At 56.2% G+C, this 27059-nt stretch overlaps 1 protein-coding gene across 2 annotated transcripts in view; it reads right to left on the bottom strand.

Annotated features, from left to right (window-relative positions):
* Window positions 1-27059, bottom strand: part of RXRA (retinoid X receptor alpha) — a 117103-nt gene that overhangs the window by 49027 nt on the left and 41017 nt on the right. The window contains exon 1 of one of the 2 annotated variants that reach the window (XM_074891150.1): window positions 21910-21985. The exons of the other annotated variant lie outside the window; for it this stretch is intronic. The gene's annotated coding sequence lies outside the window, so the exon portion shown is untranslated. Of the gene's footprint in view, window positions 1-21909; window positions 21986-27059 lie in introns of those variants that run through there. 2 annotated transcript variants of the gene reach the window in all.

The following is a 27059-nucleotide window of genomic DNA, read 5'->3' as shown; positions in this document are numbered from 1 at the left end:
CGCTAAGAAGGACTCTGTGGTCTCAGCCATGGACTCGGGCTGGCAGGTGCTGCGTGGCATTTGGGGGTCTCTCCCCACAGGTGACCACGGGCTCAGCAATGTTCCCATTTTTTGGCAGCCTGGCTTAAAGCACCATGGGGTCCCCTTTGGGAGACACTCACCCCTAACCCACCCCATCGCCTGCTAGAGCCTGGATGCCCAGAGGTCTGGTGATGTCCCACCGCAGGACCCACACCAAAAAATAAGATGCTTCTGCCTGATGCTGCAGAGCTAGCATGGATAGGGGGGAACAGCCCCACTGCGGACGTGTGTGTGCAGGAGAGGCACAGACCCCTCACCGGGGCTGATCAAACATGTTCAGCTCCAGCAATGGGGCTCAATTTGTCTTTTTTTGCCTTAAAAATCGTATCCCACCCTCCCAGGAGCCCTGTAAAAACGCAGCCCGTTCCTGGAGCCGCTGGCAGAGCCGGAAGCCTGCAGGGGCTATTCCCATCTCCGAGGGGGAAGGACTCAAAGAGGAATTTTCCAGAAGCTGCTCTCCCCGTTGAGCCACCGTGTCACCGGAGGAAATGCTTGCGAACGCCTCTTCCTCCGGCACACCAGCACTCCCAGCTTCCTGCCCCAGGCAGACCCCCATCACTAACCACACCCCATACCCATGGAGGACCCCCCCAACCACAGAGGACCCCCCCCACCCCATGTTTTTTCGGTTTGCATCTCCACGGGGCAGGCTCCGAGCCCCCCTCGGCAGGAGCCGGGGTGGCGGGTGGAGAAGGCAGAAGCAGGAAGCGTGAGCAAGCGGGAGAGCGTGACATATGGAAAGTGTGAGGAGCCCCTTGGAGAGAAGGGAAAGGCAAAAGCAAAGGCAAGCCCAGGGGGAGGGGAGCGGGCAGCCCAGCTCAGCTCTCCCCCAGCCTGGCAGGAGTGGGTGGAGGGGGAGGGTGCACCCAGGCAAACAAGGATTCTGCTGATAAAGCAAATGTGACTCAATCACACGCTTGTGCAAAGATGTCACAACAGTCCTGAGAAATTACAGGCTCCTATTTCATCCCTCAAGGGCCAGCGCTGTCCTTGCTCTTACAATGCGCTCTGTTCTGCTGTCAGTGGCTCAGCGAGTGCCCCTAATTTACTGGCTGGGAACCCGCTGCAGGAACAGGCAATAATAGGTGCAGTGTAGTGCCGCTGCCAGGGCTCCTGGGCTGGCAGTGGGGCCGGGGAGACGTCTGCTGAAGGACTCAACGCCGCGGCTCTTTTGAGCTCGTGCCATTGCCGTCAGAAGCAGCCCGAAGCGGGGGCTCGCTGTCCCCCCCCCGAGCCTCACGCTTTCAGGGCGCAGGCGCTGCCTGGCACGTGCCTGTAGGATGCCCCCAGCTCTCTTATGAGCCCCCCAGGTGAACCCTGCTTGGGGTTGCACCTCTCCATCCTCTGGGGTGTCCCCATGCACCCCCAAAAGGATGGTTTGGGGGAGCCAGACCTCACTGCCAAAGCACAAGGGCTGAGCCCCCATCACTGTAATTGTCCCCTGCCACTAACCTTCCCCAAACGCACACCAGGAGCAAACCAGGCCACGGCGAGAGGGGACTCGTCCCTGCTGGCACCCTTCCAGCCTCCAAAGAGCATCGGTGAAGCCAAAGCAGCAGCAAAAGATGCCAACAGAGGGGAAGATGCTCCCTCTGCTCTGCAGAGATGGAGGGCTGCACCCGGGGTTCCCTTTAGTCCTCCCCAATGGGCACCAACAGCGCAGGGACATGGTGCTGGTGGCACCCGGGTGCTTCCCTGTGTCTGTCCATCCCATCCCGGGAACCGGGGAGCTCTGCTGGGAGCTCCTCATCCTCCCTGCCACCACTGACCTTCGCAGCCTCCCTGACTCCATCCCAATCTCCAAAAAGAGCACGGTGAGAGCAAAAGCGCAGTGGTCCCGCAGGTTGCTGAAGCTCATTATGGCCTTTTAATTACATTCAATTGCAGTTTTATGGGCTTACGGGCAAATTGGAAGTGATCTAATTGCCCTTGAGGGGGTGCTACGCTCTGAGCTATGAAAAACCAAGCAGGATCCGGCAAGACACAAGGAGAGCTCAAAAGCATTAGGCTCGCTCTAGCAGAAAGAGGAGAAGTTTCGTCTCACGTCGAAGCTCCCCCAGGACCTCGCGGTAATGAGCCGCACACGGGGGGCATGTGCCAGGCCCACCAGTGAACTTGGACCACGCGCTGCCCCTCAGCACCTGGGTCCTGTCCCACGCTGGGCTCCAGGCAGGAGGATGGACGTGGAGAGGAGATGGGTCTCAGACTTGGAGCTAAGCAGGCTCCTCTCCTGGGGAAGCCTAAAATACTCCTCTCCAAAGCAGGCAGGGAAAGAAGCAGCCGAAAGAGCTGGCCCGTGGGGCTCACACACAGCCCAGGGGATTCAGAAATAAATGTTCCCTCTGCTTCCCGCAGACTTAACCCTTCAGACGCGCCGCTGCCCTGCCCTGCCTGCAGCTGGGGACGAGACCCAGCAGCTCTCCGTATTCTCCCTCCAGGAGATCTGGGATGAGACAAATCCTAAAGACCAGGAGCAGCCCGGCGGCTCTCCCTGCCTCCAGCTTTGAGATCTGTGGGCTAAAATACGTGCTTCCTCCCTCACCGATGGGTCCTAGAGACACAGAGCCCCGGGACACCAGCAGAAGTGCTCCATCCACCCTGGTTTTGCTAATTACGGGGATTGACCGGCGGCACTGGCAGGAGTGACAGCACCTCTACACTTCCCAGTTGCTCTTCTGCTCCCATCAGCGTTGAGAGCAACCACCACCCCACGTCGCTTTAAAAGGTCCTACACTACATGTGCAGGATCCATCCAATGGGACAAGCTCCATCCTTGGGGTCTGAGACAGCAGCAGGAGGTGAGAGGGGGAGGATACGGCCATGTATTGCAAGATCCTCTTCTGCGTCTGGCTTCCAACGGCCTACAAACCACCGGCCAGACGGATTATATTACGGTGCTGTGCGCGCGCATTAATCCAGATTTGAGATAATTACAGTCATTCACTTGGCATAATGGGCTTTAATTGATCCAACGTGGCTGGCGTTGGTGCTTGCCGCCAGCGTGCAGCTGGCATCCCAACAGCCCGAAGCTGCGCTGCCACCAGCCGCACCATGACCAGCAAAAGGCAACACCGCTAACTGGTTTTCCAGAAAACCAGTTATGGGAGTTTTCCTTATGGGATGCTGGACCACAGCGGGTGACTGCAAGGCCACATGGGTCTTCCCATCTCCCAGGTGAGACCCAGCAGGCCTGGCATGAGGTGTCATCTGGTCAGGAGACATCTCATGAGCATCCAAGTGGGATGAGCCATCCCCCCCAAGGGCTTCGCTGCTGGCAGCTGTGCAAGGGCAGCCCATGGGAACACCATTTTCCAAGTCTCCTTGGGGAAATGCCCACTTCCCAGCCCGTGCTTGGTGGTAGGTTGGTCAACAGATCCCTGGAGGTCCCTTCCCACCAGCATTTTTGTGCTTTAATGCTCGCAGAGCACACAGAGCTGGAAACGCAGATGGGCAAAGGATCCTGGCGCCCCAAAACAGCCATCCCTTTCCAGCTCAGCTCCTCCACATCTCCACCAATGACTGGAGCACGCACTGGAGTGAGCCAGTTGCCTCAGGGACAAACCACCCACTTTGTGCACCGCAGCTGGAGGTCCAGGAGGAGTCTGAGAACTGGGTGCCTACCCAGGAAGGTGCCTGACATGACAGGGAAAGGAGCTGCCAGAGCCAGGTCACCTTCAATAAAAGCAAGTTCCCTCTGGAAACTAGACAGCATCCACCATTTTTCAAGAGAAAGAAGCTGCCTCCAGTCTTACATGACTCCCCTGGGTTCAGTAACACATGCTGGGCAGAAGGGAAGGTTTAAGCCCCCTCGACAGGAGCCGTGTGGCCGGGAGGATGGGCTGGCAGGGTCGGTGGGTTGCTCCCCCTTCCCGGGGCAGAGAAGAGGCTTGGGAAAGCCTTTCCCCCTTCCCCGGGCAGGCTGCAGCAAAGGATGGTCCGGCTGCAAGCTGCCTTTGGGTTTGAGTTCCTGGTTCAAGTCCAAAGCTAATTAGGCTGTGCCAAGTCCAATCAGATAGCCTCGCTAATTGAGCTCGGCACAGATGGGTCAATGTCCAGCGGGTCTCCGCATTCCAGGCGTTTTGTCAGCCCACAGATAACTGCCAGGGCCTGGGAAGGGGAAAGACCCTTACAAAAATGTTCACTTCACATGCAGCCAGAGCCTTTCCCTGCCAAAGCCGCATACGGCGCCAGGTTAACCCCTCGGATGCCACCAGCGTCATCCTCATGCCTGAGGAACCCCAATGGATGAAGATGCCCCAACAGCAATGCTGGGACAGAGGTGGAGGATGAAATAGGGCAACTGCCCACCAAGCTCTGGTGTGCACCTCTCACAGTGTCACCCCAAGAACAGGCGCTTGGTGAGCCACGCCACAAGCCATACAGCAAAACAGCTAAATTCCCAGTAGCCCACGCAGCTACTGAAAATCAGTGAGACTAACGCGGTGTGCTGTGTGCTCCACGTCCCCGCACAGCTACCAACACCTCCTCCAAAGCTGGCTTAGACGTGCCTGCACCAGACTGCAGCCTCCAGTCTACCAAAGCAGGGTTTGTCCAAGCTACCACCACGGCTCCGTGAGCCGGCCCAGGGTCAGCAGCGGCTCCAGACACGCCTGGGCATTGCGACCTGGCTGTAGTCAGATGAGGAGCACAGGGGAAAACTACAGGGCAGCCAAGGGCTGGTCTCAGGGAGAGCAGTGAGGAAGACGTAGCGAGTGCCAGGGTGAGAAAGGAGCTGGACGGGAGCACTTTGGCCCCACGAGCAGGTCGGAGCCGTGAAAAAGCCCCGCGTAGACCCATGGCCAGAGGCACAGTTGAACCCAGCAGCTGAGGCTGCTCCCAAGGCTGCAGGGACATTTACTCCCAGCTGCTGAGTATCCGTCATGCCTTGCCAGGGCAGACTACAAGTGACTGCACCCGAAGGCAGACAGCTGGGCAGAAGAGTGAAGAGGAGAGAGGCCCTGAGGAAGGCTCCAGTGAGCCCTTCCTCAGGCAGATATCAGCCCCACTGCCAGAGCTCTGCCAGCTCCCGCCTTCTACGGCAGATTACAGCAAGGAAAATGACAACGTCCAGCTTCCTAAAACCCATGTACTTCCTTTTCTCCTCTAACTCTGCCTTTGCTTTCAGGCCTGAGCATCATCCACCTGGGCAGAAAAGCAGCCTCGATCCCTGCGACAGCAGCGGGAACGCCGAGTGCAATCCCCCCGTCCGCCCCCTCCACCTCCGGCTGCCGGGAAAGGCTGTTCCTCTTCATCTGACAAATAGATGAGACGTTTCATTAATAAACCTCAGCTTCTCCTAACACTTCTGATTACGATCTCTCTGTTTGGATCCGTGCTCATATTACATGTTCGTCTCAATTATATATTCCCTTCTCTTTAAATCCCCACTTATCTCCTTTACCACGTAAATCACAGAGTGGGCTCTGTCTTTTTTTTTTTTCCTGCCTGCCTGGCTAACTTTCCCTGCTCCAACAGCAGTTAGAAAATAAACAGCAATTTAAACTGCAGCATATCCGTGTAACCTCCGAGCTCATCTCCTGGCAAACCCATCCAAGGGGGCCAACATGGGTCCTGCCAAGCCCCGCTGTGTTTGCAAAACACTTTTATTTACTTCTTGCCCAGCCTGGGCCAAATCCTTACTCAGGCTTCACTGGGGACATCTGCCCCGTGAGGTCTTTGGTCCAGACCGAGCAGAGCATCAGCACTGGGTTGTGAAACACCATCCAGAGCAGCAGTGTAGGGAGAGCCCAGGCTGGCTCCCCTCCTCACTGCCCCACATCCCTCTGGCAATTAAGGCAATGGCTTGCATGGAAACCTAATTATATTAGGGAAGTATTTAGTAATTTTTAACTGTTCTGCTGGTGGCTCAGCTCCCTTCCCCTCCTGCATACCAGCAGTACTGGGCAGAAGTTGCAGCGCTGGATTCCCCTCCTCTTCCATCGCTGCTTTTAAGAGCGAGAGCAAGGACGAGGACGAAGATGGTGTGATGGGCAGGCAGCGGGCTGGGACTCGGGGGGTGGCCCAGGTGGCCCTGGGTGAGCTGGGGAGCTTGCTGCAGCAGTTTACCTGCAAGGTTTGCACAGGATGGCTGTGCCTCACGAGTGTGAATGCCCTGGCATGTGGTGGCCTTTCGATGTCACCGTGAGAAAGATGCTCCATGGTCCTTCGCTACAGTGCTTGGCAACCAGGCAGGTGGTCACCCCTGGTGTGATGTCTGTCTTGACTGCAAGTCCCACACCCCAGTCATTATAAGGTTTCGGCTTGTGCTGGACTCCCTCCATGTCTCCATCCTTCCCCAGTAACTGCTCTGCAAAAAGCTCAGGTGGGTGAGAGCCCAGCAGAGGCACCACGACGCAGAGACCAGGAGCTCCCACCCTGAGCCCAAGGCACCTCGGAAAAAATAACACACCCAGGAGCATCTGGGTCCTGTTTGCACAAGGACTGCAGGCACCAGAGCAGGGGCCAACCACGGAGAGCACTGCACCATGGGGAGCTTTACACCGTGGAGCGCTTTGATGGAGAGGGCTGCAGGAGCCTCTCGCGTCTGCCCCCCTCCGCGGGCACACCCAGCCCCAGCTATCCCAGGGGTTAGCGGGCACACGAGGCTCCCCCAGCCCAGCCCTGACTCCCCGATTCCCACGCCTGGGGCTGGCCCGGCTGCCGGCTGCGCCTTTAAGAGGCGAGGAGGGGAGCGCGATGGCCGGCATTTTCCGAAGGACCATTAATTTGCCAGCGTCACATGCTTCGCAGCTGCAGCCTGGCAGTGATTTATACGCCTCTGAAGTTCATCAGAGGGAAAAGTACTTTCCAGGCGCGGCGTATCCCCCTTCCCCTCTCTCTTCCTCACCGGTTCGAGCTGCCCACGTCCAGAGCCCAGCCAAAAACCCGAGGCCCCATCCATCACCCCTGCGTGTCACCCCCTGCCCTCACCACCCAGCCCAGGCACTCCCCTTCTCCCCGGCATCTCTGAGCAAAAGAAAACTTCCTCTGGCTTCCTTGCCTCCATGACCCACTGATGAGAAAGCCATTAATTAATAAGGGGCAGCACTGATCCTGCTCCTCAGCCGGCCGGGGGACCGGCGAGCCCCTTCCTCCCCATCCCTGGGCCCTGTAGCCAAAATAAACGGCAGGCAGAAGGCGGGCGTCCCCTCCTCCTGCCGCCACCCCCCTGCACGCCGTCCTCCGGGGAGGTTCAAAAGTTCAAGATTTTCACATTTCCCTAACGTTATTTCAGGAAATTGCTGGAGAAAGGAAAGACGGCACTGCCGAAAAAGCAATCCGTGTGTGGATATAATAATACACATAATCCAGAGGCAGGACTCAAGTGTGTGCCAGGCTGGTTCAGCAGGAGCTCCATCCCCACCCCGTATGGCACCCGCCTTTTAGTTTTTGGCTCCGGAGCTTTCTTGCACACCGCTGACTTTTGCAGAGTTATTCCTAAAGCAACACCAAGAGCAAAGCCCGGGCCCACCCACCACCGCTCCAAAGCCCCAGCAGACACCGGGAGATGCTGCCACAGGGACCACAGGTCAGCCCTGGGCACCGCAACGCTCAGAGCACCAGCACTCACCAAATCCTCACGGCTGGTTTGGTGGCGATGCTGCCAACGGGGTTCAAAGCGTCACCGAGAGCATCACCTGGGACAAAGTCTGGGCACAGATGTGCCAGCCTGGCAATGCCGTGCCCAGGTCCCAGGGCCCAGGTCCCCAAGGACTTACAGCTTGGCCCCAGATGTGCGCAGAGCTCCCTGCAAACACTGGCACCAGCTCTGAAGTGATTTTAGGTTCCTTTCTTCCTTCCTCTCAAAAGCCTTCAAATTTTGCATTTGCACAAACCTCAGAAGTTGCTCAAAAGCGACTGAGTCGCACCTGGGTTTTCATCAAAACCACTTAAACTACAGCCTTTGCTGAAGGTTCATGGGAACGGTTCATAAAACTACTGAAACTCTTGGCAAACCTGAATTTGGGGTTATAATGAAATATGAAACTCAACTACTTTCATGTGGTTTGGGGTTTTTGTTGCAAAACATTTGGTATAGCAGCTTTGGGCGAGAGCACAACAATCTACTACATGACAGTGTGTCTATAGGAGTGAGGAATTCAGATACACCCCAGCGGCACTCGGCTGGCAAATGATTAACTCTTATTTGAAGCCATCTCATTAGTGTGGGGACTGGATCTGTGCCACCGCATGCTCAGGGACATGGGGCAGAGCTCTGGGTGCTGGCAAGGACCCAAGGCAGGAAGATCACCTTGCACCGGCGCGGCTCCAGGCAGTGGTGGAGTCACGGTCACGGCAAGAGCCCGGCTCTGCCGGAATCTACCGCACAGACGTGCCGTAGCACGCCGAGACGTGCCCCAGGCACAGCTACCTGTGGGAGCAGGGGGATCGCCCCCATCACACTCCTGAGGTCCATCTCACTCAAACAGGGCACTGCACGCCTTTCTGCTGCGAAGGGCAACCTCAGCCAACGGCAAAGAGGGGCTGGGAAACCTTCACACTCAAGTATTTCTTCATTCCTTCCAAGAACACAGGGTGGAGGGTTGGGGTTGGTTTGCTGTGGGGTTTTTTAAGTTTGCTGAGCTCTTGGGGAGTTTGGAGTTGGAGCTTCTGTGCTGGGTCCATTCTGGATTGTGCTCCGGATTCACCATCCTGCAGCACTGTAAAGCGCTGGCCTGGAGCGTGGTGAGACCCTACCTACACTGTAAAGTCAACTGAAGGGGGAGGAGAAAGAACGAGCTTGCCCACACTGGCCCATCTATTTCCAGTTCAAAAGTGGTGATGAAGACAACCCCTTGAAAATAAGCAACATAAACATTCCAGATTATCGATTTCCTCAAAGGAACATGATTCTCCCTGACAAGCTCTTCCCAGGTATCCATCACCCTCAGCCTCCATTAACCCCTGGCACTTGCTCTCCAAAAGCTCCCTCTCCTCCGGGTCTAGAGGGTTACTTGCCATGACAGAAAGTGGCTGATGCATCTAAAGAGGTTTCTGAAGATAAGGATGGCACCTGAAGCCTGCATAGGTGCAAAGATGGCACACTGGCCAAGACTAATGGTGGTGCAAAAACTGGCTGCATCTCTCGTCCCACTGAGATGCAGCGTGAATGGGTCCTCCTGCTCTCCCACGACCCGCTGGCATCACCCAGACCACCACAGGTGAAGAAGAACCGCGATGGGTCGGTATCTGCATTTTCACACCCCCCCTTCAGGCTCTGCACGGTGTCTATGGCTGGGAGGGAGCCGGGACAGTGCAGGGCCAGGGCCAGGCTGGTGACGGTGCTGAAAATCCCTGAGACATCCCAGGTAGGTTTATGGTTGCACAGAAACCGGGTGACATTGGGGCCAAGAAACAGCACTGGGATGTGGGGTCAATTTCTGAACACAGCCCAGGCTAGGGAGGGAACAAACTCATTCATCTCTAAACAATAAATAATAATAACAATGTCATTTTTGCAGTGCAGTTCTTTCAATATGGGCTGATTAATGTATTTGTAACGAGCGATGGTAAAGATTTTCAAGCCATCTAATTAGAAGGCCGTTTCCTTTCCAGACATGCCCAAGTCCCTTTGGAAAAGGAAACGTGGCCTCCAACGCTACCTCGGTGCTGTGGAAACGCTACCGTGTGTCCTGAAGATTAATCAGACACTTGACATCCCCAGGGCACCATTTGCAATCCCTGATCTCCCATATCCCAGAGCTGCATCCTCGGCGCCTCACACTGAACAAGCATCCAGCGACAGCCGGCATCGTGCAAGCTCTGCTCCAAAAGGCACCGAAAATCCCAGGGAGGTGCTGGTTTGCGGAGCCATCCCGGCTTCCCGTGGCAGAGATGGTGCCAGGGGAGAGTCAAACACGATGGGCAGGTGAAAGGGACCCTGCCCCCTTGCACACGGCCGTGCAAGGGATGCGCATGTGGGGCAGCTCATCCTATACATCACCGCTCCCACCACCCGTGTTGATGTACTTTTCCGTTCGTGTCTGGCATTCCCAGAAAACACTAACTTCATTATTGATTTGTGCTCATTTGTCATTTTTATAACCTGGCCAGCACTTCTACTGAAGGCCGTGACTAATCCCACTTCCCCAGGCTGGAAGGGGCGAGAGCCTTTAACTCTTTCAGGACGGGCTCTGCCGACTGGCTCCCCGCTCGCAGGGCACCGACAATCCCTGGGTGTTCAGCGGTGGAGCAGGCAGGATGGCGCTGAGGAGCAGGCAGGATGGAGCTGAGGAGCAGGCAGGATGGAGCTGAGGAGCAGGCAGCAGCTCAGTGCAGGTCAATCAGGGCTGCGTGGAGTTTTGCAGTACCCTCCCATTCCTTTCTCAACCCAAAATGGCTGGAGCAGAAAGGCAGATGGTCTGGTAGCTGAGACGGGGCTGAGTAACGCTTGCTGCTGGCAGTAGAGAGCTCAGGGGAAAAATGGACTTTCCACCCATTACTCTTATGCCAAAACAAACCGTCTCCCGCCCTGTTTTGGAGGTGATCCACAGGGTTGGCAAACGAAGCCAGCCATGCACCCATCCACCACCCCGGGGGGTCACACAGACCCTCCCGGCCAGCACACTCTGCCCTTCCTCAGGGCCAGCAAAGCCCCAGAAAAACCAGTGCCAAGGAGAGGAAACACCCAACGGCTGCATCTCCAAGCAAGCCCCTGGGCCCTGACTCCACAGCAGGCAGCAAAGACCGCTCAAGCCATGCCTGCAATCGCTGCCCGTGCAGCCCCAGCCATGCTCCCAGAGAGGTTACCCTCAGCAGGGCAGGAGTAGCACCTCCTGCTCACATACCATGGGTTCCCCTCCAAGCTTTGAGCTGCTCATGCATCCTCAAGTGCCTTCTCATCAAAAGAAAAACCAGCAGCAGGACTTAGGCCTGGCCTTGGCAAACTCCGCTCCTTGGGGTCCAGCAAAGAGAGGGAGAAATAACTCCTAAGTGACCCTTACAAATATCTACATACAAACTAAACTTCAAATATTTCAGGCAGGTTGGAATAAAGCCTGTCCATAGTAATAGAGAGGATGTATCATGATGTAGGGGGGCACTTGCCCTCCCCAGCTGAGCAACCAGCAACCACCACGTACCAGGGGAAAACCCCCAACGTGCTGGGGAGGCTGATGGGACCAGGTCTCCTTCCCTCCTTCCAGGCACTTCCCAGAAAAGAGTCAGGATTGAACTCCCAGAGGAGAAGGTCCATTGAGTTAAATACAGCAGATGCTGCTTCCGAGGGGTGGGATACAGGGAGTACCAAACACGACATCTGCAATTATGGGAAGCCAGATAATGAAAATCAAATCTCATGCTTCAGGGCATGGGCTGATGAGTACAAGGGTCAGGAAGGAATTTCTCTCCCCTTACACAGCAGTGCACAATTGGGTCAGTGCATCACCGGATGGCACAAGTCCTTGATTGTTTTTCCCCTTCCTTTTTGAAGCCCTGCGATCTCGCCGTTGTCCGAAAAGCTGTATCTGAGGGAGTAATGGCTTAACCTGGTCTGGCAGAGCTGATGCTTCTCCTATCACCCACCTTGCTAAAGATCAGCATCCCTAGTCCCAGATGAAAGATCACATGAGGACCTCGCTCAAAGCCGGTCCTTTTGCCTTACTGCTCTGACACCGGTCTGCAGTGCTGCCCACCCGCCTCAGCCTTAATTACTTCTACTACAACCATCTAAATTATAATAAAAACTCCTCTGAGTAAGGACCTTTTCTTCCCCCGTGTTTGTAAAGTGCTGTGTACACCTCTGGCACCATTTAAATAATAAGCAGTAGTAATAAAACGTGCAGTGTTGGCTTAGAAAATAACTGCACTGGAAAAGGGGCCGAATGGAGAGAAGTGACCAAAGAGCATCGATGGTTTTGTTCACAGAGGTCGGGAAGTGTTTGTGGTAACAGCGGTTGCTCTCACTTTACACCGCGTCCAGCATCCTTTCTCTTCCTTAAGCAACTTCTCTCTGCTAAAACTTGCTTAGCTGGGAGGATCTAACCACAGGGAAGAGGCTTGAGTTTCAACTTAAAACAAAGCGAGCAAACAAATGCGAAGACGGTCCGTAACATGTGTCTATCTGCATTCGACCCTTGCTAAACCGGGCTTTGCCAAACCGCACGCTTCATAATCCAGACAAACAGTTACGGGCCTTTTCCTGCTGCCAAGCAGCTATTTAGCAGTGATTCTATGTCACCAAGGGTGGCATTTTTAAATGTGCTCTGTATCACTCTTGTTCTACACCCGCCACAGCCAGGAGCTTTCCATCAAACCCACGAGACCACACTGTGCAAATCCTATCAAATAGGGTTGATTGGGTTTTTTATCAAACAAGACCTACGATTAGTGCAATCTGAAGTATTAGATTAATTAACGCTGACCACTGTCTGATGACATGAACGCACCCAACTCTATTCACTGTGGCCGTCCACCCAGCACTGAATTTGGGGGGGCCTATAGCTCCATAGTCAGCCAGGCAGGCTGGGGCATGGCGTCCCTGCCCCCCTGCACCCAGGAACCCACGGGTGAGCCCAGCACCCACATCAGGAGCCTGAGCACCCCGGCCAGCATCACCCGCCTGACCCTGCCACCTCGCCATCGAGCTACTTTTGGAGTTTAGCACAAGACGAGTTGTCCCAGAAAGGTGTAAATCAGCTGGAGGCAGCCAGCGGGTGGGTATCGAGCTCCAAAACCCACCGCTATCCGGCAAAACTCGCAGCCGTGCACCGCGCCGGCACATCCACGGGGCAGTGAGTCACGTCCGCATGGCCTCTGGGATCCAACCCCGGGTTGTCAGGGAAAAGGTGGAATCAGAGGTATAAAAAACGTATTGAATGGGAATTGGCATGCCCAGACTTGGTCCCGACAATCCAGAAGCTGAGCCAAGAAAAGAAAGCAGGCGCAGAAGGTTGGGATGGGGCAACGGGAGTTTCAGCATTGTAAACACGTTGCAGACAAGTGGGAGAATAATCTTCAGGGGAATGTTTGAAGGAGCCTGTGGTGGCTTGCTTGGGAAAAGAAAAAAAAAAAAAAAAAGAAAAGAGCAACAGAAACAAAAGAAAGAAAAAAAGAAGGAAAAAGCAGTTCTGGAAGCGGCTGGGTGCTGCGGGCAGGCACTGCGAGGGCTGCATGTGGCTGCATCTCTCGGCAGCACGAAGAGGGCGTCCTCCCCGCGGTGCGCTGGCGGGGCTGGACGCGGTGGCCAAGACTTGGAACACAAAACCAAAGGAAGGGGTGGCCGAGGCCAGGAGCCGAGCGGCGGCCGTCGGGCGTGAGGAAGCGCACGCCCCTGGGGATCGGCGCAGAAGGACAGCACGGGGCCGTGGAGGGTCCTGCCAGGGGGCTGGCGGGCAGCGAGGGGGAGAGGAGGGGGCTGCACTGGGGCATCTGGGCTGCACTTTGAGCTGGCTCCTGTCCTTAGCATCATTTTGTGCCCTCAGGTCCAGTAGTTCAGTTGTCGGCGTGCCTCAGTTTCCCCTGGAGGTGATGGAGAGGTGAAGCATCGCCTGTCCGCGTCCACCTCCCCGTCTCTTGACTCAGCAAAGCTGTGGGCATGCCTGAACCCACCGAAACCAAAGCCTCACTGAGATGCCCTCCAGCAAACACCCCTCTTGCACCACGGATGCCACCACATCCCAGAGCTCGTGCAAAAGCAGAGAGGAGGAAACAGCCCCTTCCCCTCCGGCCCCATCCAGGACAGTCCCAGGCTGGTGGAGCAGCTCGGAACAACATCAACCGTGCTGGGAACAAAGCAGCGGTTGTATCATGGTCACTGGGAGAGCTGGGAGGGGAGTTTCTTTTTTAAGTAGAAAGGCTTGGGGGGGTTGTTTTTTTCTTTTTTTTCTTTTTGTGGGTTTGCTTTTTCCCTTGTTAACCAAAAATGTCAACGAAACCAAGACTGTTCCCAGAAAAAGGACTTAAACAGATGAATTAATGTCATGTTTGGGGGGAAACAACAATGGAAATTCTCAAAAGATCCCATGTTGACAGTTTTTTTTTAAAAAAACAAATTTCGTATTGAAATAAATTCTTGTTTCTGCTCCTTTGCAGTGACATGAAACTCTCTGCAAAGCCTGAAATCAAACAAAACTGTTCCAAGTGGTCCTTTCTGGGTCTCCGGTCTGTGTGGGAGCACGACGCTCCTGACTCACAGACGTTTTCAAAGCCCCAGGGTCTCCCAGGAGAAATCCATTCCCCCACCCTGCCTTGGTCCTCTTTATCCTCTGCTTTCCTCTTTCTGCACTGAGAAAAAGCCAGGTTAAGAGCAAGGATGGTGGCTGAGCGCCCGGCCTCTCCAGAGGCACCGCTCTGCTCCCCTCCACCGACCCGAGCAGCCGGTGGTTCACACGCAGCCCTCGCTCACACGCAGGCAGGGCACAGGCAAGGACTGTGATTCCCATTATCAAACCTCTGCCCAACCTTACCGTGTCAAAGAAGAGCTTGAGAGAACTTAATTCAACCCATCGAATACCCTCCCCAAACACCCTCGGGCCTGGGTTCCCCAGGGCTGTGGATTGGCCCTCGTAAGGAGGGGTTGGTTCACCATCCAAACCCTGCGGGTAGGGAAGAGGTGACACATCCCCATGTCCCAGAAGGCCACCTCAGGGCAGGACCTGGCTCTAGGGCCCCGAGTCCAAGTGAGCAGCTTCACCCAAAACATACTCTGACACAGCACAGTCTTGGGGACACCAGAAGGTGACACTGGATTACTGAGCTCCAGGAGATTAAGAGAATTCCCCCAAAGAGAAGGAAGAACCCCAGTCTGAGTGGTGAGTCAGGGCTGCACCACTGCAAAGAGGTGTCTGGGGTCAGCCTGGGAGGATTTGGCTCTGCAGCTCCAACTGACAAGGCAGAAATGGTGTTTTCCTTCACTCCCCACCACCTCTCCTCCTCCATCCCCCTGTTCCTGCTAGAGCCCTTAGATCTGCCATTTGCCACAAGCCTTGACTCAATCTGCTTCAAATTACCATAACAATGCTGGGCCCCAAGTGGACATGTAAAGTGTCTCAAATTTATTGTAATTTTAAGCCATCCCTAAAACTGCACAGACATTGCTGGAATATTTCCACCTCCTTTAAGACCCTCAGACGACTCTGCAAGCCAGCGAGAGGGACGCGAGGACAGGCGGGGAGAAGGAGATGACTGGAGCCAGCTGCCTTTTGCACAGGGCTTTGCTCGCCCTCCTGGCCAGGCTGGGGCATGGGAAGGGAGCAGCGGGGCTCCCAGAGGTGATGCTGAGATGGGGTAATGTCCCCTGGGACGCGCAGCAAGGGACGGGGCCGAGCGGCTGCCGAACCCGTGCTCCATCTCCTGCTTCGGGGAGGGAATCAGCACAGGCAGAAGCGCTTTTGCTGGCGGCAGGACCACTGTGCACGGCTGAAAGCCTGCGAACACCAGCTCCTTGCTGCCCGGCAGCTCCTTGTAAGGAGGCTGCCAGCACCCGCTGCCCCCCACATCCCTGCCCGCATCCGTGCCGCCGGCAGCCGCGTCGCCTGGCAGGCGCTGAGCCTCTGCCTGGAGTCAGCGTAATGTTGTCACACAAATTGCACCTGTGAAACTGTTACAAGAATTAATTGATCATATAAGTACAGTAATTGGAACTTGCAAAGCATAGATAATTACCTTTTATTAGTTCCTGTAGATAATCCATTATGCACTGATTAGGCCTAAGTAAGGATCTTATAGTCCTAGTTTGATTAATGGCAGATTATGGATATTAAACTCAAACAGGAATAGATAACTTACTATTTTCTTTCTTGCCTTAGGAGTACGTCATCCTGTGAGTTATGGTCAGAAGTTTTTGAGGTGCCTGATTTGTCCCGGGGGAAAGTCACGCATGTCTGAAATTCCCACCTGACCTGACCGTGGCCCCTCTCCCATGGCAGGTACCCAACTCTTCCCGGCAGCTCAAGAGCCCCCAGCTCAAGTCTCAGCAACGTGCTTGCCAGCTAACAACCGGGTGTCACACAAGGCCTGACCAGCTCCCAAACCTGTTTTTAGCTCGGAACAACTTGTCATCGTCCCTTTCAACCCCAAGCAGCAAAACCTCTCCCAAGCATCTCGCCCCCCACCTCAGATGTTCTCATTTCCACGGATGCTCAGACCGTATATTTATTTTCTACAATTCTCTACCCGAGATCGAATATCGATAGGTATTTTGCACCTGCAATCGCTCGACTGCCAGATGCCATCTGTGGGGCAGGGGATGCCAGTCCTGCCCACCCCGGTCCCCGCATGAGAGCCACCGTGTCCCCTACGAGGGGGATCTGCAGGGGGACCTGCCCGAAGCACCGGGGTTCTGCTCCGATTACCATCGCTCTCACGCCCCGTTTGCAGAGCAAGGAGCAGGATGGGGGCAACTGGACAAAATCTGCCTGCAGGCTACAGGAGGCTTTATTTAAGAGGAATAAATAAAAAATAAGGCTGTGATTATCTCAGGCCCCTCTCCAGCTGCCACCCAGAGACAGAATGGGGCAGGGGGTGTATTTTTTTCAAGTGAATAAACAAAACCGAGCGGATGTGACATGCCGAGGCACAGGGATGGATTCTTCCTTTCTTCCTGGCCAGATAACCCCGTTATCGGCACTGCGGAGGGGATTACGAAGGAGAGGAAAACAGCAACTATGGGCAAGGGGGGGAAAAATACCCAGCGGAGAAGCCGGCCAGAGGGAGTGCAGGAGCGAGGCGGCCACGTTCAGCGCCAGCCTATTCATCCCGCACGCTCCTGACTGCCAGGGCTGGGGATGAATGAGATTTACTGCCCATTAAAATAAAGCCCTTTCTGTAGTTTATAAACAATGTTGCCGCTCGGTGGGAGGTTGGACATTTTAGTTCATTAAGCAGCAAATAATCTCTGTCACTTTTTATTTTTAAGTTTATTTACATGTAGGGTTTTTTTTTTTTTTGCCCCTTCCTCCTCCTCCTCCTGCTGTCCCCACAGCTGCAGGCAGCCAGCTCGTGAGCCGCAGCACCGGCCGCTGCTGAGAAATGCTGCTCTGGACCCTGAGCTCGCTCCTTCTGTGGCCGTTAGCCAAGCTAACTAAAATAACCCTGTTTATCTATCAAAAATGGTCCTTATAATAAAAAGAAATTTATATCTGCCTAAAACCCAGGCGTGGGGGTATCGGAGCAGCATTGCTGGGGCACAGAGGGAGGCTCAGCAGCCGTCCTGGGAACTGAGGGCAGAATTGAGCCCTGGGGGAAAGCCAGAGACATCAGCAGTGACCGTGGGTTTCCCAGTGTGGCCTGGGACATCACGGGGACAGGGACAGAGCTGCCAGCAGCATCAGAGATGCCGGTGCCGGGCAGCTCAGAGCATGGCATGCGGAGATGCCCAGTGGGAATGCAAACCAGACCACTTGCTGAGGCTCCTGCTTTAGAGAAGAAGACCTTTCCCTTGGCATTACGATAATACCCTGCATGTCTGCCTAGAAATGCCACCCCTGCCTGGGAGCCTTTGCTTGTTGTGCAGGGAGACGCAGGGCAGCACCTTCTCACAGGGGTGGAGGTGGCACACCAGGAATTTCAGGAGGGTGCAGGGGGTGACACAGCTCCAGCAAAACCCTCATGCACCTCCAGCTGCGTGTGGCTGCGAGCGCTGGCCCCTTCCCAGCAGCTGGCGGAGGCAGCAGGAGATGCTGCCGGCCAGCACTCCCCAGCCCCTGGCTCTGCACCAACACGGTGCCAGCAAACTCCTCCGGCAGCAGAGGGAAACCTGCGCGTCAGGCAGGATGCTGACACCAACTGTTCTTTGAGGCTACAGATGCTGGAGCCCTCTCTACCCTAAAAACACCCCGGCACAGGGACAGCAGCGCGGTACAGCCGGGAGCCTCGGCGGAGGGGCTGTGGTCCCCTCTCCACCTCCAGCACCACCCGAGGCTGGGAGGGAACAAGGAGCGTTGACACCCGATTTAGTCTCCAGCAGCCTGTAAAGATGCTGTGAGGGGCTTTTGCAAGAGGATGTGAACTCCCTTCTCAGCTAAACTGTAGCCTGGGTCACGGATGCTCTCCTGCACCCTGCTTCCACGGCAGTGCTAAGTGGCTCCCGCATCCCTCCCCGCTTCCCCCGGCACCACCACGCTCGGCTAAACCCCACCGTGACTCAGCCCCGGCACCGCTGCGGTTCCCGGGGGGCAGCAGAAATCCCTCCTCGTGTTATCTAGATCCTAAAGCACTTGAGCAGACGGTGAATGTGCAAGCCATTATATCATTCACTCACTATCAAAAGCTCACACAGTGGCACTTAATTACAGCCCCGGAAGCGCAGGCTTCCTTAATAAATCAAAGAAATAAAGTCAGGGATGATGCACTGAACAGAGGGGGTGGGGTGGGGGGAATAAAGAGCTTACAGTTTCCCACTGTGTGTCCCCTTTAGATAACAGATGCTCTCTTCTTAACCTCTCACTTCATCAGATCAGCTCCAGCTGTGTTTGGATCAAGTGCACAGCCTGGCCCGCGTCCAGCCTGCCTCTTCCCCACTCCAGTGCCAGCTCCATCCCTCCGCCTTGAGGGCTGGCTGTGCCGGGGTGGCAGCGAGGAGGGGAACCCCTGCCAAGCCAGGCCTGTTTCCTTAAGCCCAATTTACTCTATTCCTGCTTCCTGCCATCCAAACTCCTTCATAAGAGCATCCCTGGGACTCTCAGAGGGCTGGACGCCGGTCCCATCAGCACCCTGAGCCTGTCCCTGGCCGGGCTCCTGGGAAGGGCACGAGGATCCTGGGAGCGGGACGTGTCGCAGGAGCGATGCAGGGCTGATGTTTTCCCCTCACAACGCCCGCCAGCAGCCCACGCCGGCGTACCAGCCAGGAGATGACACTGTTAGCAAACAGCTCCCAGAGGCCGCGCTGATAGCTCCGCGTCATCTCAGCCATAAATCACAGGAGAAGCCCCCCGGGACGCCCTCCGCTCCCTGTCTCAGCACGCACCACCCACCTCCCTGTTTATTCCTAAGTGTCACCTCCTCCCTCCCGCTGGCACGCAGCCCGCCGCGGGAGCGCGGTGATGAATGGGGCTGCAACCCTCACCCAGAGCCGCTGCACCTGCATTCACCTCCCCGGGCTCCGGCACAGACCCCCCCAGGAAGGCAAGCAGAGCCAGAGGGCTGGCAGAGCCCAGGTCCTCTTACCCGCCTGCAAACGTGCCTCGCAGCCCGAGGTCCTTAGCAGAGATAAAGCCTTTGAGAAATCCCACTGCTCCTAATCCCCCAATAGCACAAAAATAATGAAGCATTATCTCATCAGGCCTTAACCCAGTAATTACCCAGGGGATGGCTTAATGAGCAAGGGACACCCACCTGCCAAATACAGCCTAAGCCTGTCTCCTGTCCAGTTACACAACGCAAGGCTGGGCATGCTGGTGTGTGCATCCTCCAGCCCTCTTGGACAAACCCAGGCAGGGGAAGGGGAGCAGGAGCAGCTCCGTCCCCAAACCAGGGGGTCTGAGTGAGCCCAGATTCCCATCAGACCCAGCTGCTTCCCTGAAGCAGGGCCCATCTCTGCCCCAAATGTCCTCCTGGACCCACCAAGCCCTGCCACCAGGAAAAGCTATCTGCCCCCAAACTCCCCAAAACAGCCCCAAAATCTCAGCCAGCACAGCGGCTCGGCGGAGGGAAGCGCCTGTCAGCAGGCTCTCCGGACCGCCCTCCCCTCGCCAGCTCCGCTGATGCCGTGCCACCTCCTCCCTGCACCCCACATCCTTCCTGCCAGCCCTCTCTGGGCGCACCCTGACACTCCAGCCCTGGTGCCTGGACGGCTGGGAGGGGAGACGGCGGCGGGAAAGGCTCAAAGATGGGTTTAAACCCCATCCTGGCAGCCCTGCAGGTGCCAGGGGATGTTTGTAGCCCATCCTGCAAGGCAGACGTCTCCTCACCACAACGGCCCAAATCACGAGCGGCTTCAGCAAATCTTAAGCCAGGGCTCCGAATCGGACCACGTGCCCTGCTCGGTTAACGGAGCTGGAGCGTGAAAAGTGAGCTGGTCGGAGGAGAGCACTTGGGTTACAGCTCGGAGCAGCCACCGCAGGGACAGAGAGGGCTCTAACAGCTCCTGGCTGCTCCCTGGGCAGCGATATCTCCAGATCTTTTACAAATAAATATCATTGCTCATTATCTCAGCATTAAAGTTACATGCTGGGTGAGATGGGTACTGAGCTTTCTCTCGCTAATCTAAAACGGATGCCAGCGTTTCTATTATTAATCTCGAAGGTTGTGGGCTCCCTTCCCCTCCGTCGCTGCCAGCTTTGCCTTTGCCACCCCGGTCCCCACGGGAGGAGAGGGGACAGCGGGGCAGCACGACAGTCCCTCTGTGCTTGCTCACACGTGGCCTGGAGGCTTCAGCCCCTGGCTGAGCTATGCTGCTCCTGGGTGGGTAAAACCTCCTCCGATGCCTTGGCCAGGCGTTTCCTGAGGTTTGATTTCACTGAACCCATTTCCACGTGCAGCCACAGCGAAGATGAGCAAGCGGTGGTGGGACAGACATGGTTCCTCCCTCCACGGCAACGTGGGGCATGAGAATCCATAGAGCCAGGAACAGCCGGGAGGGCTCACGCTCAAATAGACCAGTGCCTAAGCGAGGGCTACCAGCCCCAGGGAAGGTCTCACAGTGGGAAAATCATCTCACAGCACCAAGACATGATGGAGAGCCAAGCCACAGACCTCCCCGGGACACAGAGAGGGTTAAGGACGGCCAGGCAAGATTCCCTGGAAACAGCTCCTGTTCCCAGCACGGCCCTGCCTTCCTCCTCCTCTGCTAAAAGCCTCCCCACACAAGCAAAACCAAGACCAAAAACTGTTGGTGCTTGTGTCCACCCCAAGCTAGCGCTGCTCAGGAGCAGCATGCCAGCCCCAGGATCCTGATGAGCCGTGCAGACTGGCTGCCGGAAGGATCCGAGTGGGTTTGATTCCCACACCCTGCCGTATCCCGGGTTCCTGCTCCAGCACAGAGTGGTGCTGAGCCGGTGCAGGATGTGTCCCGGCAGAGCCACGCGCTGCCCTGCTGCCCACACACATCAGCATCTCCAGCAGCCGCTTCCTCCGAAGCCAGAAGATACTGAGTCACCGGCACAGAGCTGCCCGGCTCGTCCTCTCACTCTGCAGCTGGAGGTACCACGGGCACGTTTGCAACACAGGGCCCAGCAACATCATCATCATCAGCTTCAGGACAGGGACAGATGACAGGGCCCCCACTACCGCCAAGGATAAAGGCGTTTCCCACAGCCCAGCAGCCATCCACACTGTGCCTCATCTCCAGTGGGCTCTAACCACAGCCATGGGCACCATGGTTAGGTGTCAGTTGCTAAGGGGAAGGAGAGCGGTGGAGGAGCTGAGCACTGGGGCTGAACCAGGGCGAGCTGAGCCCAGCGTGGACCTGGGAGGGTTTAGCAGACCCCCAGGAGGTCGGCTCATCCGCACTGCTGACAGCACACAGCAGCCCCACTGCCCAGACAAACCCCGTTGGATGTCGATCTTGTTATAGAGTAAGTCCCAAAAAGTCCCCAAAGTCCCAGTACAGAAAGTTTCCCCTCCCCAGATCACACACAGAGGGACCAGGGGAGAAACCGAAGCAGCTTTTCCCATTTTCCCAGGAGGAACGGGCCAGCTTCCCGGGGGTGAATGGGATTAGTGCCTGAGGCATCTGCCCTGTCCCCCACAAAATCATCCACTAGAGCCCCGAGAGACGGTGAGGTGACAGCACCCATCACCCTCCCATCCCAGGCTGGCTGCCCTCCCCTCCCCTTGCTTCTCCTTTTTAAGAGAACAATTAAACTTCAGCCTTTTTATCATCCATACCAGACCCCAACCACGGGGTTGCTGCATCCTCCCCTGCTCCCATCCCCTCCCATCGCATCTTACCCGTGAGAGGGGGGCGACCCCAGCCCCCCGTCGAATTACCACCGTCCCTGCAGGATGAGGGTGCCTCATGCCGGGCACTCGCTCGCCAAGGGGGGACGTTTGCTTGCGTCCCCTGACGTCAGCCAGCCCGCGTCGGGAAACGACTGCAGATTTCAACATCCTTCGGCTCATCAGCTGCTCGTTTCAACATCCCCATGGTAAACCCTCAAAAAAAGCACACCCTGTCACTCCCTCGCAATCTTTCTTCTGCTAACTCGGCTCTATCCAGAATAGTATTTGTCACCTCCAAATAAATATTTATTAACCAAATTGCAGGTGTCTGGGGCTTCCCACCTCCTCTGCTTTCATCTGCACTGACACCAGAGTTCTGCTGCGTGCCCCGACGTCAGCTGGTAACAGCCCCAGGAACGCTCCTGCCGCCTCCTTTGAGCCTGGCGTTCAAATAACTTCTCAAATCTTCCCACTAACCTCAGTGGGAACAGCCTGGTTAAGAGACAGCTCAGAGCAAGCGGGCACAGAGAGCAAAGGATGAAAAAGTGGTGGTGGGAGGGAGCCTTCCTCGGGCTTTTTCTGTCTGTAAAGGGAAATGCAAAGTCCAAAGCCAAGGGCCTGTCCCAAAGGACAGACCCTCCTCAGCCCAGCTACCTCAGGTGTGGCGTAAAGACTTTCTGGGCAACATCTGCCAAATCCAGAGATTCTTGGTGTCCTCTGCATTCTCTGGGCAAAGCTCCTTGGAGGAAAGACCACCAGCACTGGAGCATCTTCCTCCAGCTCACGGGCTGAAAGAAATGTCTACAACCCACCCACACACTGGACTTGGTAGCTTTGGAAATGCAAGCCCAGGTCCCAGACTCCAGAGCTGCCCAGGAGACGAGGGGACACCCAAGGGACACAGCCCCTCATGGGTCCCATCTCTAAGAGAAGCTCATCCAGGAGACCCACGGCAGGGCAGACCAGTGCTACGCTCGTGCACCTTGGGGAGGAAGACATGGAGGAAGATGGGGCAGCAGGAGGCACGAGGGGAGGTGCAGCCAACACCCTCCTAAACCCCCCAGGACCTGCAAGAGCACCTGTGGTTTAAATATGGGGGTGAGCTCTGCGCCTCGACACAGCCCCAGATTTGCCAGAATAGGGAAAGCCAGAAATAGCTGCAAATGGCACTGGTTCCCCCAGCAGTGACCGGCAGGAGGCCAGCCTGCAGCCCTGGCGAGGGGGGATCCGATGGCCTCGTCCCACACTGCCACAGGAGAGAAGAGCCTCGCCGGAGCGGACACACAGGTTGGCACAGCTGGCTGGTATTTTCTGCCGACGAGCCTGGGCCGGCAGCGGCCAGGGTGGTGCAAAGCCAGCCAAGGCATGTGCAGGCTCTGCGCGATGGGAAAGGAGCCCGGAGTGGGGCTGCAGGGTGATGCTGGTGCTGAGACCACGAAAGAGCTGCATGGAAAGGAGCTGCACCACTGCAAGGAGCCACCGTGGCTCTTTGCTCCCTGGAGCATCACAGTCACCCAACACCAAAGCAAGAAAAAAATTAAGCTGCAGAGAACCAAAGGGAGAGAGGTGAGGGAGGGTGGGGTGCACGCTGCAGATGGCTCCAGCCCAAGGAAAATGCCCTGGAATTCATATAAAAGCTGCAGGATTTAAATATCAACTCACTTTATGGGGCAAGGGATGTGCTGGGAGCCTGTCCCTCTCCCCTGGTTCTCCCTTTCACCAGGCTGGGGTCAGGCTGCAAAGGGAGCCAGAGACACACCAACAGGTTCCAAAAACCTGAGGATTCCCCCAGATGGATTCTATCTCACCAGAACAGGAGGAGAAAAGTCAGTATTAGGGCATTTGATTTTCATTGGGTCTCCAGACAGAGCCCAAGGTCCCTGGTTAAACCTATGGGGCTGTATTTGCCCATTAACTTGCCAAGTAGGTACCAGGACCCTTGCTCAGCAGGAGGGCTGAGACTCCAGGGTCCCTTTGCTGCTTCTAACCCAGGTTTCTTGCCCAATTTCGTGGGGGCCGTGCAACCCTCATTGCTGGGAGCGCAGAGCCAGCCAGCCCCGTGGCTGTGTGGGCAGGCAGCAGCTCCATCCCCTCTGCAGGGAGGACGGGGGAAGAGGCCGTGTGCCTGCCGAGCAACGTGCTGCCCGATCCTGCAAGCCAACAAGAGTAAGAGCCACCTGCTGTGACAGTTCATCCCGGAGTAATGGTGGGATAGATTTTAAAAATACTCTTGAAAAGAGAGTTTCCTCATCCTGCCTGCTCCGTGGTGGTACGGGACTAAGTGATGGGTGCACCAGCCACCCTCCCCATCCCATCTCACCCTCCCTGGCAACATAGAAATGGGGGAAAAAAGAGGGAAAAAGAGAAGAGAGTCCAAAACAGACTAGCTGCAGCGCAGGGAGGTTCAACTGCAGGAACAGAAACCTTCCCAACCCGCATCCCTGGGCATCCCCGAGCCCCAGCAAAGGACAACAGGAGCCACAAGAAAAGGGAAAGCCAGAACCCAAGATCTAGTGCTCCACTGCAACTGGGGAGATGCTCACGCCAAGGCCAGCGTGCAGACAGGACATGGGAGTCCCTGTCCCCTCCAGGGACAGCCCAAGGCCACCTCATGTCCCTGCAGGCTTTAGGCACCTCGAATGCCCTTGGGGACACCATCGGGCTCCTCTCCAGCTCAGCCTCCCACCCAGGGTGACAATAAATCCGAGACTGGGAAACATTCAGACGCTGCCGCAGACACGGGGAGCATTTTCACAGCCTGGCCTCTCCCCCTCCATCCCCTGTCACCACTGTCACCGCGTCCCCTTCCTCCCTCCCACCCCCTTTCGAATTAGCAGCCATCAACCTCCTCCCCCTGCGGAGCTGACATTAATCTGGCGATGTTTGTTTAACAACAGCTCCCATTGATCTGTAGCCTGATCCCCCAAGTCAATACAGGCTTTCACCAGGGTCTGGAGCGCAGGATCCAGCTCCAGAGTGGCCCGTCAAGCTAAAACGGCTGCGCGGGCTGATAGGATCAGATGCTGTCAGTGCTGCTCTGGGACCCATTAGCTTTAATTAGCTGATGATGCTGTAGAGGCCACATAAAACAATGAAGGGGATTGATCCCTCGTGTAACACTATTGACAGTGGAGCTGCATCTGGGATCAGTTTGGTGCCGGATGCATCTGTAGGGTCTATAAAACCAAGGCCTGTTTTCTTTTTCTTTTCTTTTTTTTTTTCTTTTGCTTTAATTTTAAAATCCCATAATGGCAGGCCTGCCAGTTTAAAAACAAGAGCAAAAAAAGAGAAAAACGCCAAAAGTCAACTGCAGGGAGCCCCCTCTGGTTCCCATTGATGATAAGTTAGGGCACATTTAACCACTTTCACCTGTTAAAGACCTTCGTGTGTATTGCACGAGCCGTTAAGGCATGAAAGCCTGCTTCCAGGTCACTGTCATTACCCCCGTTTTAAAAACAGGACACCAGCTTTCTGCATGTCCTTTGCTCTAAAGGGCACATCAGTCCCTGAACCACCTGCTTTGCGCAAAGCTCCTTCCCTTGGCGCAGCGTCACCCTGCAGCGAGGGACCAGGGTGCCACAAGGAACATGCTGCACTGAGGAGGGAACCCAAAAATACCAGGATGCCGCAGGGAGCTCTTTCATTTTCATCTCCCTTCTGTAATCATCCAGCCGAGCATCTCCATGTGCCCCCACACGCAGCAGGGATTTCCCCTCGGGGACTGAGATGCTGACAGCCAAATGCCTTTACGCCCCAGGTACCCCCTTACGTATGAAGGAATCCTGGTGAGATAAACCCAGAGTCATCAGGAACAAGCACAGCCACTGCTCTCAGCGCAGGGAGCACCTCCCCAGATGCCTTTCAGCAGCACTGGGGAATGACACAGGTTTCACCCCCCGCCCCGAGCTCCCTTCTTTAACCCCCAGCATTTAGCAGACACAACACCACATCCCGACCGCGCTGCAGCCCAGGGCTGCCGGTTTTGCCAGCCCAGAAACAGGGCCAAGAGCTGAAAACTCCCCTGAGCTGGCAGGGAGTCCCCACAAAGCGTGCAAAGAGGAGGATTTACGTTGCATCTCTCCCCGCTGCCTCCCAGCAGGCAGCAGAGCCGAGGACCGCAGCAGAGCATCCCTGCCCGCAGCAGCTCCTGCCCGCGGAGATCAACCCTCGGGGTTCCCCGGAGCCATCTCTCCCCGTCATCCCCATGGCAGCTACAAAAGCTCCTTCAAAAAGGGGAAGCAGCTGAAGCTCAGCCCCGCAGCCCTCCGGGGAAGGCAGCTCAGGAGCCTGAGCGCAGCGGCAGGCAGGCAGGGCAGCGAGCAGGCAGGGCGGCAGGCAGGCAGGGCGGCGGGAGCGAGCATGCTGGGGGGAGCGCATGCCAGCCGCCCGGCTCTGACGGCTGACACCCTGGCGTAACGCTTTCCAGATGTGGCTGCAGGAAGACAGAAGCAGAGCTGTTCCCTGCTGAGGAAGCTGGAAACGGTCGGAGATAATGTGGAATTCCTGAACGGGAGCCAGCGCCGGCCGGGGCCGAGGCGCAGGGACAGCCAGGGAGAGGCAGCGCGCCGGGGCCGATACAAAACTCCTCTCTCTTTTGTGTGTGTGTGTGTGTTTTATTTCGGGAACTCTGCATGTAAAAGCCCTTAATTTATACGCTGTGTGGGTTGACGGCTGTACCCAACAAATGGAACATTTTCTCCATACCCTTGTGTGTGTGATAAACAGCCGCTGCGGAGAGGCAGGGAACAGAGCCTTTTTCTTCACCGTGATAAATACGCTCCCAGCAGCTCCGAGTTTCTTGGCTTGGAGATTATTATTTTTTCCTCCTTCTCGAAGGGGGAGGTCTGGGTCCCCTCGCCAGGTACTCTGCACAGCACCAGGCAGGCGAGCGGGGCGGTGGGCAGGGCAGGCGCTGCTGCTAGTCCCTGCCCGTCTCGCCTTGCGACCTCGTCCTCCCCGAGCAGCGCTGAAGCTGACGTCGTCCTGTTTGCAAACCCCGCTGCTGGCGGCTAACAGAGGAGGCGAGGCCAAAAGCAGCAGGGAGCAGTCCCTGCGCCACACCGGCGCAGATGGGCACCCGTCCGTAACCTCTCTAGGGTGCTACAGAGGAGCCACGCCATGCAGGGTGCCATAGGAGCCACGCCAGTGCCAGGGTGCTG

This window comes from Strix uralensis, chromosome 21 (genome assembly GCF_047716275.1).
Source record: "Strix uralensis isolate ZFMK-TIS-50842 chromosome 21, bStrUra1, whole genome shotgun sequence".
In the NCBI taxonomy this organism is placed as follows: domain Eukaryota; kingdom Metazoa; phylum Chordata; class Aves; order Strigiformes; family Strigidae; genus Strix; species Strix uralensis.
This window is presented reverse-complemented; position numbering and strand designations above follow the sequence as displayed.